Source organism: Lolium rigidum, chromosome 5 (genome assembly GCF_022539505.1).
Source record: "Lolium rigidum isolate FL_2022 chromosome 5, APGP_CSIRO_Lrig_0.1, whole genome shotgun sequence".
Lineage (NCBI taxonomy): Eukaryota > Viridiplantae > Streptophyta > Magnoliopsida > Poales > Poaceae > Lolium > Lolium rigidum.
In genome coordinates this window covers 18,800,937-18,810,022 of record NC_061512.1, presented here as the reverse complement: position 1 = coordinate 18,810,022, position 9,086 = coordinate 18,800,937, and positions in this window count along the sequence as shown.

Genomic DNA, 9,086 nt, shown 5'->3' with positions numbered 1-9,086 from the left:
TCATGGTCAGATTGGTCTATGTAGAACACGTTCTTTGATTATGTCTTCAGCACAAGACTTGGGCCGAACAACTCCAGGAAGCTAGTAGTGTGCCCAGTTGATCGTACCCTATGAGTTTTTATCTATTTTGTAAAAAATCTAAGATGAACTCATTGCATATAGGTATACAGACGAGTGCATGTTCTGTTGTTAGTTATTTCTAGCCGTACAGTTAGCTATCCACGTATTTGTGTAGTTGCATCTACTCATGTAATGCTGTTAGTTTATTTGTTCGTCCCTGCATTTTATTTATACTTGTTTAGATTGAATAAGATGCATCTTATTCGCAAAAAAAAAAAAAAAAAATAAGATGCATCTCTTTAAACTGAATATCATCTAGCCGTTCGCATGTGTTAGTCATGCAGTAGAGCTGCTGCAAGTCGATTGCACATGTCTAGTTATAAATTTTTCAGTATACTTACAGGATGGGTTCTATATTGTTTTGCACTTGTATATATACATGCTTAAGTACATAGTGATTGCTGGAGTAATTATTGCCTCACGTATACATATGTTCTAGTGTTGATTAGCTAGTTCGGTCATTGTTCAATTTATCATATTAGGTGGTTCATTTACAGTAAATTACTAGGTGTTATATATTGTGCCGTTGCTGCCCAGGTTGCTTAATGTTTAGTTAAATGGCTAGATTATTTACTATGTCTCCTAACTACGTGTAACTGCTACTGTTTTATTGAGGGGTACTGTTAGTGGACTAGTTCAGGTTATGATTACCTTTACATTATTATTTCCATGTGTATGATGCTTGTATGTTAGAAGATGCATATAGTATTTTGTATTTGCATGATAATTCTATATGCTTTGGATACGGTAGATATTTTTCTCAATACTATATTACTGATCCTGTCAACTTAGCTAGTTCATGCGCGTGAGCCTTACATAATTCATCCTTGCATGAGTGTGTCTAGCTAGTTGTTGGTTGTATGTGCATTGCATATTGAAACTATGCCATCTATATTGGCTATTTTTAAATATATGTTATTACCCTAATGCGATATCGGCGATAAGAGAGCGAACCGACCATTACCCCATGAACCGTCTAAACCTTGCTAGACTTCATTGGATTTTATTTGCCACTTTTCCTTCGAATGTTATTTTGTTGTGTTGCTTGTATTTATTTAGATTGTTATTGTTGCGACACGACGATTAGGGAGTGGAGAGTGGGACGGTTACGAGCAGGAAGGTGAACAGGAGAGTCTCTACAACGAAGGCATGCCCTCTCATCATATTTATCCCAGTTTTACAAATTGCATGCTATTTTATGTTTTACAAATATATATGCTATTTTATTCCAGTAGCTAGCGTGTCGATTGACATACCAACCCTGATTCGCTTGTCGCCTTTTACTTGATACCCCGAGTAGAGATTATATAATAATCCCGATAGAGTAGAGATGCTTAGCATGCTAAATAATCATTAGGATACTTCCTATTGCCTCTTTGGAGGAATTGATCGACCTTCGGGTCAAACATACCCTTTTGAAAGTTGTTGAGCTCGTTGAGCTAGGCTGATTAGTCGTTGTTGCTTTCTCTACTCTCTCTTCTACTCTGGGTGAAACTTACCATCTAAACATGGCGCGGGCGACAGCTGAATCAAATGTTGAAGGAGCGATTGGCTGCCCTTCACAAGTTGGAGGGAGCAATCCGTCGTTCGTGCCGCTTAAGGGTCCTAATAAGTCTTGGATTTGAAGATTGTGACAACCGTACAACCACATGCTATATGGGCACCGGCCTGGTTAAGTAAGTTAGTCGGCCTTAGGTGTTGATGTCGCCGTACCGCAGATAAGGTGGCTGCCTACGGGAGAACCTTCGGCACGGATGGGGGGACCGGTTTGGGGACGTACTCTCAATACCGTGCGCCGTACCCGGTGGGCATGTCACATCTTTGGGGGATCTAGCTAAAAGACCTTGTCACGATCCCTCTGCCGGTACACCAATTGGTGTGTACTAAATCGGCGACGGCCGGTGGGCAACAAGACGGGGTTGTGTCGTGTGGGCAAAGTGTACAACCTCTGCAGAGTTAAAACTATTCGAATAGCCGTGTCCACGGTCATGGACGACACATGAATCTTTCTTGACATACAGGAACCTGTTTTGCTATTTCCCTCTTTGCCTCTCTCTCTCCTTTCCTTCTTTTCCTGGAATCTGAATCCTATGGAATACGTGAGTTGTCGAGGACAACCACATTGATGAGAAATATTACACTCATTATAAAATATGTTTTCGTCTAAAATGCTTTTATCAAATATATTGCAAATAAAATTGGCTTTTATGCAAAAGAACCTACAACCTTCCTTTGAAGCCTCATGTAGATATATTAGGTCTTGCATCGAGGGGGCATGTTGAGTACGAAATGTACTCATGGCAAAACTTTTGTTGATATTCAGAGTACTACAAAGACAAGGAAGACTACAACAACTACGACGACATTGAAGAGTGAGGCCTCGTGGACTACATCAACCGCTCTGTGGCTGAGATGGAGTCACTTCGCGTTTTATTTATCCGCTGTGCTTTTCGATTGTAATGAATGTCACACTATGTGGCTATTCAAACTTAGTAATTAATCTTTTGTACGTCTGTAATGATATACATTTCGCTGTGTCGTCAACATTGATCTTGGGATTGACGAGTAACACAGGAGAGTCGGAAAGTTATGTTCCGGTTCTCACAACTTGACTTCAAGATTTTTGGATTAGAAACTATAAAGGAACAATACTCGCATGATGTTGATTTTAAAGATGTGTTGCTGAATTGTAAAGATGGTAGAACATGGAACAAATTCGTCCTCAATGATGGATTTGTCTTCTGTGCTAACAAGCTATGCATCCCAGATAGTTCCGTTCGTCTTTTGTTGTTGCAGGAGGCGCATGGAGGAGGATTGATGGGTCACTTTGGTGTCAAGAAGACGGAGGATGTACTTGCTGCACACTTCTTTTGACCACGTATGCGTCGAGATGTTGAGAGATTTGTGGCACGCTGCACTACATGTCAAAAAGCTAAGTCTCGACTTAATCCACATGGTTTATATATGCCTCTTCCTGTTCCTAGTGTACCTTGGGAGGATATTTCTATGGATTTCGTGTTGGGTTTGCCTCGTACACAGAAGGGGAGGGATAGTATCTTTGTTGTTGTGGATAGGTTTTCTAAGATGGCACATTTTATTCCATGTCACAAAACTGATGATGCTACACATGTTGCTGATTTGTTCTTTCGCGAAATTGTGCGTTTACATGGTGTGCCAAATACTATTGTTTCGATCGTGATACTAAGTTTCTTAGCCACTTTTGGAGATGTTTATGGGCTAAGTTGGGGACTAAATTGCTGTTTAGTACTACATGTCATCCCCAAACTGATGGACAAACTGAAGTAGTAAATAGAACATTGTCTACTATGCTCGCGGGCTGTTTTGAAGAAGAACTTAAAATTGTGGGAAGAGTGTTTGCCTCATATTGAATTTGCTTACAATCGTTCGCTGCATTCTACCACTAAGATGTGCCCTTTTGAGATTGTGTATGGTTTTGTTCCACGTGCACCTATTGATTTATTGCCTTTACCATCTTCGGTGCAAAATGATTTGGATGCTACACAACGTGCTGAATTGATATTAAAATTGCATGAGACTACTAAAGACAACATAGAACGCATGAATGCTAAGTATAAAATTGTTGGGGATAGAGGAAGGAAGCATGTTGTGTTTGATGTTGGTGATCTTGTTTGGTTGCATTTGCGCAAAGATCGTTTTCCTGCATTGCGCAAGTCTAAGTTAATGCCTCGTGCCGCTGGTCCTTTTAAGGTGTTAGAGAAAATAAATGATAATGCATATAAACTTGAGCTTCCTGCGGAATTGGGTCCGGTTAGTCCTACATTTAACATTGCAGATTTGAAGCCTTACTTTGGTGAAGAAGATGAGATCGCGTCGAGGACGACTTCAATTCAAGAAGGGGAGCATGATGAGGACATCCCATCTATTGATACAACCGCTGTACCTACAGCCACACAAATTCAAGGACCAATCACTCGAGCTCGTGCCAAACAACTTAACTATCATGTACTTTCGTTTCTTGGAACTATTCCTCACATACATGAGAATATGATGCTGCCTAAATCAGATGTGTTTGTTACTCTTAGGAATGATGGACCTAGCATGGATGAGAGGGACAAGCATTGGAGCATGATCACACATGGAGGAGATGGCAGCAAACATATGAGGATTGAAGAAGACGCTGCGAGTGGAGATTTCGAACTTTGAAGCCACCATAATTGGAGATGAAGACATGGACGAAATATAGAGTTATCCACTTCATAATTTCGTCCACATGAGTCCATGGTGCTGCGACACCATTAGTTTTGGGCCAGGCCCATGTAATTTTCGCAGGATTTAAGTCAGCCACTTTTTAGAGTCCGTATTGAAGGGGAAAAGGCCTTCTAGGGTTTGGTTCGGCCACCATATGCATGGCTGGCCGAAACCCCACCTTTTCCTCCTTTAAATACCCCCATAGCCGTCACGTTTAGACTCGGATTTTGATTAGACTAAAAGTTAGCCATTGCTGCAACTCTCGTGTACTTCTTTTGAGGCCAACGCCCAGAACAAGACCGACTATTCGGAATCCCACCTTATTCAATAAAGCTTTCATCTTTCATCCGCAATATTCGATTGCATCATTAGTTCTTACTTGTTCTCGATTTCGGGTAGGAATTAAGACCCTCGGCTGGTCGGGCTGATCGTGCATCCGCAAGATCAGTAACTCCTGGAGATTGTCCTAGCGATTGCATTGGCGCACGAGCTTTGCACGTGTAGTCGGATCGTCAAGCACGAACTCCACCAACAAATCGACGCTATCATACTCTCATCGAAAGATCGGCCACCTTTGCCCTATCATAATTGGTATGATGTCTTTAATAATGTGATACTTGGCAATTTTTGTGCTCTTGTTTAAGCTCTTGCATCATATACTTTGCACCTATTAGTGAAGAAATACATAGAGCTTGTTAAAATTTGGTTTGCATGAGTGGTTTCTCTAGAGTCTAGATATTTTCTAGTGAGGTGTTTGAACAACAGGGAAGACGATGTATAGTCTTATAATGCTTGTAATGTGTCTTTTATGTAAAGTTTTGATGTACTAGTTTATGCTTGTGTTTGCTTCAAACAACCTTGCTAGCCTAAGCCTTGTATCGAGAGGGAATACTTCTCATGCATCCAAAATCCTTGAGCCAACCACTATGCCATTTGTGTCCACCATACCTACCTACTACATGGTATTTCTCCGCCATTCCAAAGTAAATTGCTTGAGTGCTACCTTTAAAATTTCCATTCTTTACCTTTGCAATATATAGCTCATGGAACAAATAGCTTAAAAACTATTGTGGTATTGAATATGTACTTATGCACTTTATCTCTTATTAAGTTGCTTGTTGTGCGATAACCATGTTTCTGGGGGACGCCATCAACTATTCTTTGTTGAATATCATGTGAGTTGCTATGCATGTCCGTCTTGTCTGAAGTAAGAGAGATCTACCACCTTAATGGTTGGAGCATGCATATTGTTAGAGAAGAACATTGGGCCGCTAACTTAAGCCATGATTCATGGTGGAAGTTTCAGCTTTGGACATATATCCTCAATCTCATATGAGAATAATAATTGTTGCCACATGCTTATGCATTAAAGAGGAGTCCATTATCCGTTGTCCCGGTATGGATGTCTAAGTTGAGAATAATCAAAAGCGAGAAATCCAAAATGCGAGCTTTCTCCTTAGACCTTTGTACGAGGCGGCATGGAGGTACCCCATTGTGACACTTGGTTAAAACATGTGCATTGCAAAGATCCGGTAGTCCAAGCTAATTAGGACGAGGTGCGGGCACTATTAGTATACTATGCATGAGACTTGCAACTTGTAAGATATAACTTTCATAACTCATATGTTTTATTACTACCGTTGACAAAATTGTTTCATGTTTTCAAAATAAAAGCTCTAGAACAAATATAGCAATCGATGCTTTCCTCTTTGAAGGACCATTCTTTTTACTTTTATGTTGAGTCAGTTCACCTATCTCTCTCCACCTCAAGAAGCAAACACTTGTGTGAACTGTGCATTGATTCCTACATACTTGCATATTGTACTTGTTATATTACTCTATGTTGACAATTATCCATGAGATATGCATGTTACAAGTTGAAAGCAACCGCTGAAACTTAATCTTCCTTTGTGTTGCTTCAATACCTTTACTTTGATTTATTGCTTTATGAGTTAACTCTTATGCAAGACTTATTGATGCTTGTCTTGAAGTACTATTCATGAAAAGTCTTTGCTTTATGATTCACTTGTTTACTCATGTCATTACCATTGTTTTGATCGCTGCATTCATTACATATGTTTACAAATAGTATGATCAAGGTTATGATGGCATGTCACTTCAGAAATTATCTTTGTTATCGTTTTACCTGCTCGGGACGAGCAGAACTAAGCTTGGGGATGCTGATACGTCTCCGACGTATCGATAATTTCTTATGTTCCATGCCATATTATTGATGGACCTACATGTTTTATGCACACTTTATGTCATATTCGTGCATTTTCTGGAACTAACCTATTAACAAGATGCCGAAGAGCCGGTTCTCGTTTTCTCGCTGTTTTTGGTTTCGAAATCCTAGTAACGAAATATTCTCGGAATTGGACGAAATCAAGACCCGAGTCCCTATTTTTCCCGGAGCCTTCCGGAACACCCGAGAGCCGCCGGAGGGAAGCCCCGGGGGCCCCACACCACACCCCGGCGCGGCCGGAGGGGGGCCGCGCCGCCCTATGGTGTGGGCCCCCCGGGCCCCCTCCGAGGCTGCCCTTCCGCCTATTGAAAGCCTCCGTCGCGAAAACCCTGATGCGAAGAACCACGATACGGAAAACCTACCAGAGCCGCCGCCATCGCGAAGCCAAGATCTGGGGGACAGGAGTCTCTGTTCCGGCACCCTGCGGGAGCGGGGAAGTGCCCCCGGAAGGCTTCTCCATCGACACCGCTGCCATCTCCACCGCCATCTTCATCACCGCTGCTGCTCCCATGAGGAGGGAGTAGTTCTCCATCGAGGCTCTGGGCTGTACCGGTAGCTATGTGGTTCATCTCTCTCCTATGTGCTTCAATACAATAATCTCATGAGCTGCCTTACATGATTGAGATTCATATGATGATGCTTGTAATCTAGATGTCATTATGCTAGTCAAGTGAATTTTACTCATGTGATCTCCGGAGACTCCTTGTCCCACGTGTGTAAAGGTGACGAGTGTGTGCACCGTGTGGGTCTCTTAGGCTATATTTCACAGTAATACTTATTCACTCGTTATGAATGGCATAGTGAAGTGCTTATTTATATCTCTTTATGATTGCAATGTATTTTGTATCACAATTTATCTATGTGCTACTCTAGCAATGTTATTAAAGTAGTTTTATTCCTCCCGCACGGTGTAATGGTGACAGTGTGTGCATCCGTGTTAGTACTTGGCGTATGCTATGATTATGATCTCTTGTAGATTATGAAGTTAACTATTGCTATGATGGTATTAATGTGATCTATTCCTCCTACATAGCATGAAGGTGACAAGTGTGCATGCTATGTTAGTACTTGGTTTAGTCGAATTGATCTTTCATGCACTCTAAGGTTATTTAAATATGAACATTGAATTGTGGAGCTTGTTAACTCCGGCATTGAGGATTCGTGTAATCCTACGCAATGTGTTCATCATCCAACAAGAGTGTAGAGTATGCATTTATCTATTCCGTTATGTGATCAACGTTGAGAGTGTCCACTAGTGAAAGTCTAATCCCTAGGCCTTGTTCCTAAATATCGCTATCGCTGCTTGTTTACTTGTTTTTACTGCGTTACTACTGCTGCGTTACTACCGCTTGTTTACTGTCCTGGGCAAAGCACTTTTCCGGTGCCGTTGCTACTTGCTCATATATATTCATACCACCCGTATTTCACTATCTCTTCGCCGAACTAGTACACCTATTAGGTGTGTTGGGGACACAAGAGACTTCTTGCTTTGTGGTTGCGGTGGTTGCATGAGAGGGATATCTTTGACCTCTTCCTCCCTGAGTTCGATAAACCTTGAGTGATCCACTTAAGGGAAACTTGCTGCTGTTCTACAAACCTCTGCTCTTGGAGGCCCAACACTGTCTACAAGAATAGAAGCTCCCGTAGACATCACCGAGCAGCACCGGCCGGAAAGAGGCGCTGCAGGAAAGGGTATCGGAGGAGGTGGCTATGGCTAGGCGCCGGCGAGGGATGGCCACCGACTCGCGCCCGTAGCAAGTGCTGCAGGAGCGTGTCTCGTATGATGCCGGCGGCGCGACGGGTGAACGGCGAACGGACGATAGCTGGGTGGAGAGGCTGGGACGGCGCTGGCCAGGAGGAGGAGTTGCATCCATGGGAGGATCGGTATGTGCTCCCCTTTCTCTCTCCCTGCTTCCCACGCTACATATTGTTGTCTTCTCTTTCAGTTCATTTGCTGCCAATTTTGATCGATCGATTTCTGTGCTTGGTGGAGCAGGTAGACGGGAAGACAAGGGAGAAGGTGCTCGTGGAACGCGCTGCCGATGTCTTCTTTGGTGGCAGCGGGAATAGGGACCAGGTCCCGGCAAGTGCATACCCTAGCGTGGTAGGCTGCTATGCAGCAGGACTGAGGCCAACAATTGTTGCTGCAGCAGGTGGATGGTGAAGGCCGCAACAGTTCGCCGCCTCCTCTACTAAGCACACGGCGGTCGGGATGCTCGAAACCTTCATGCAGTGCATCGACCTCCCAAAAACCTCCTCTTGGTTCATTGGTGCGTTGAATGGGTGTCAATCATTTTTTTGTTGGGTCGTTTATGTAGGTAAATTGGTGCAATTAGCAGCAAGGGAGGATGAGCAGAGGGAGTGGTATACTCGTTTCAAGACCAGGTGAGCAGCCTGTGTTATTCTATATTATCTAATAGGTTATTGTTGATAGTTTTGGTGGTGGAGTGCAGGGAAGAACACATTGGTGTTCAGGTGGATGGTGATGAGG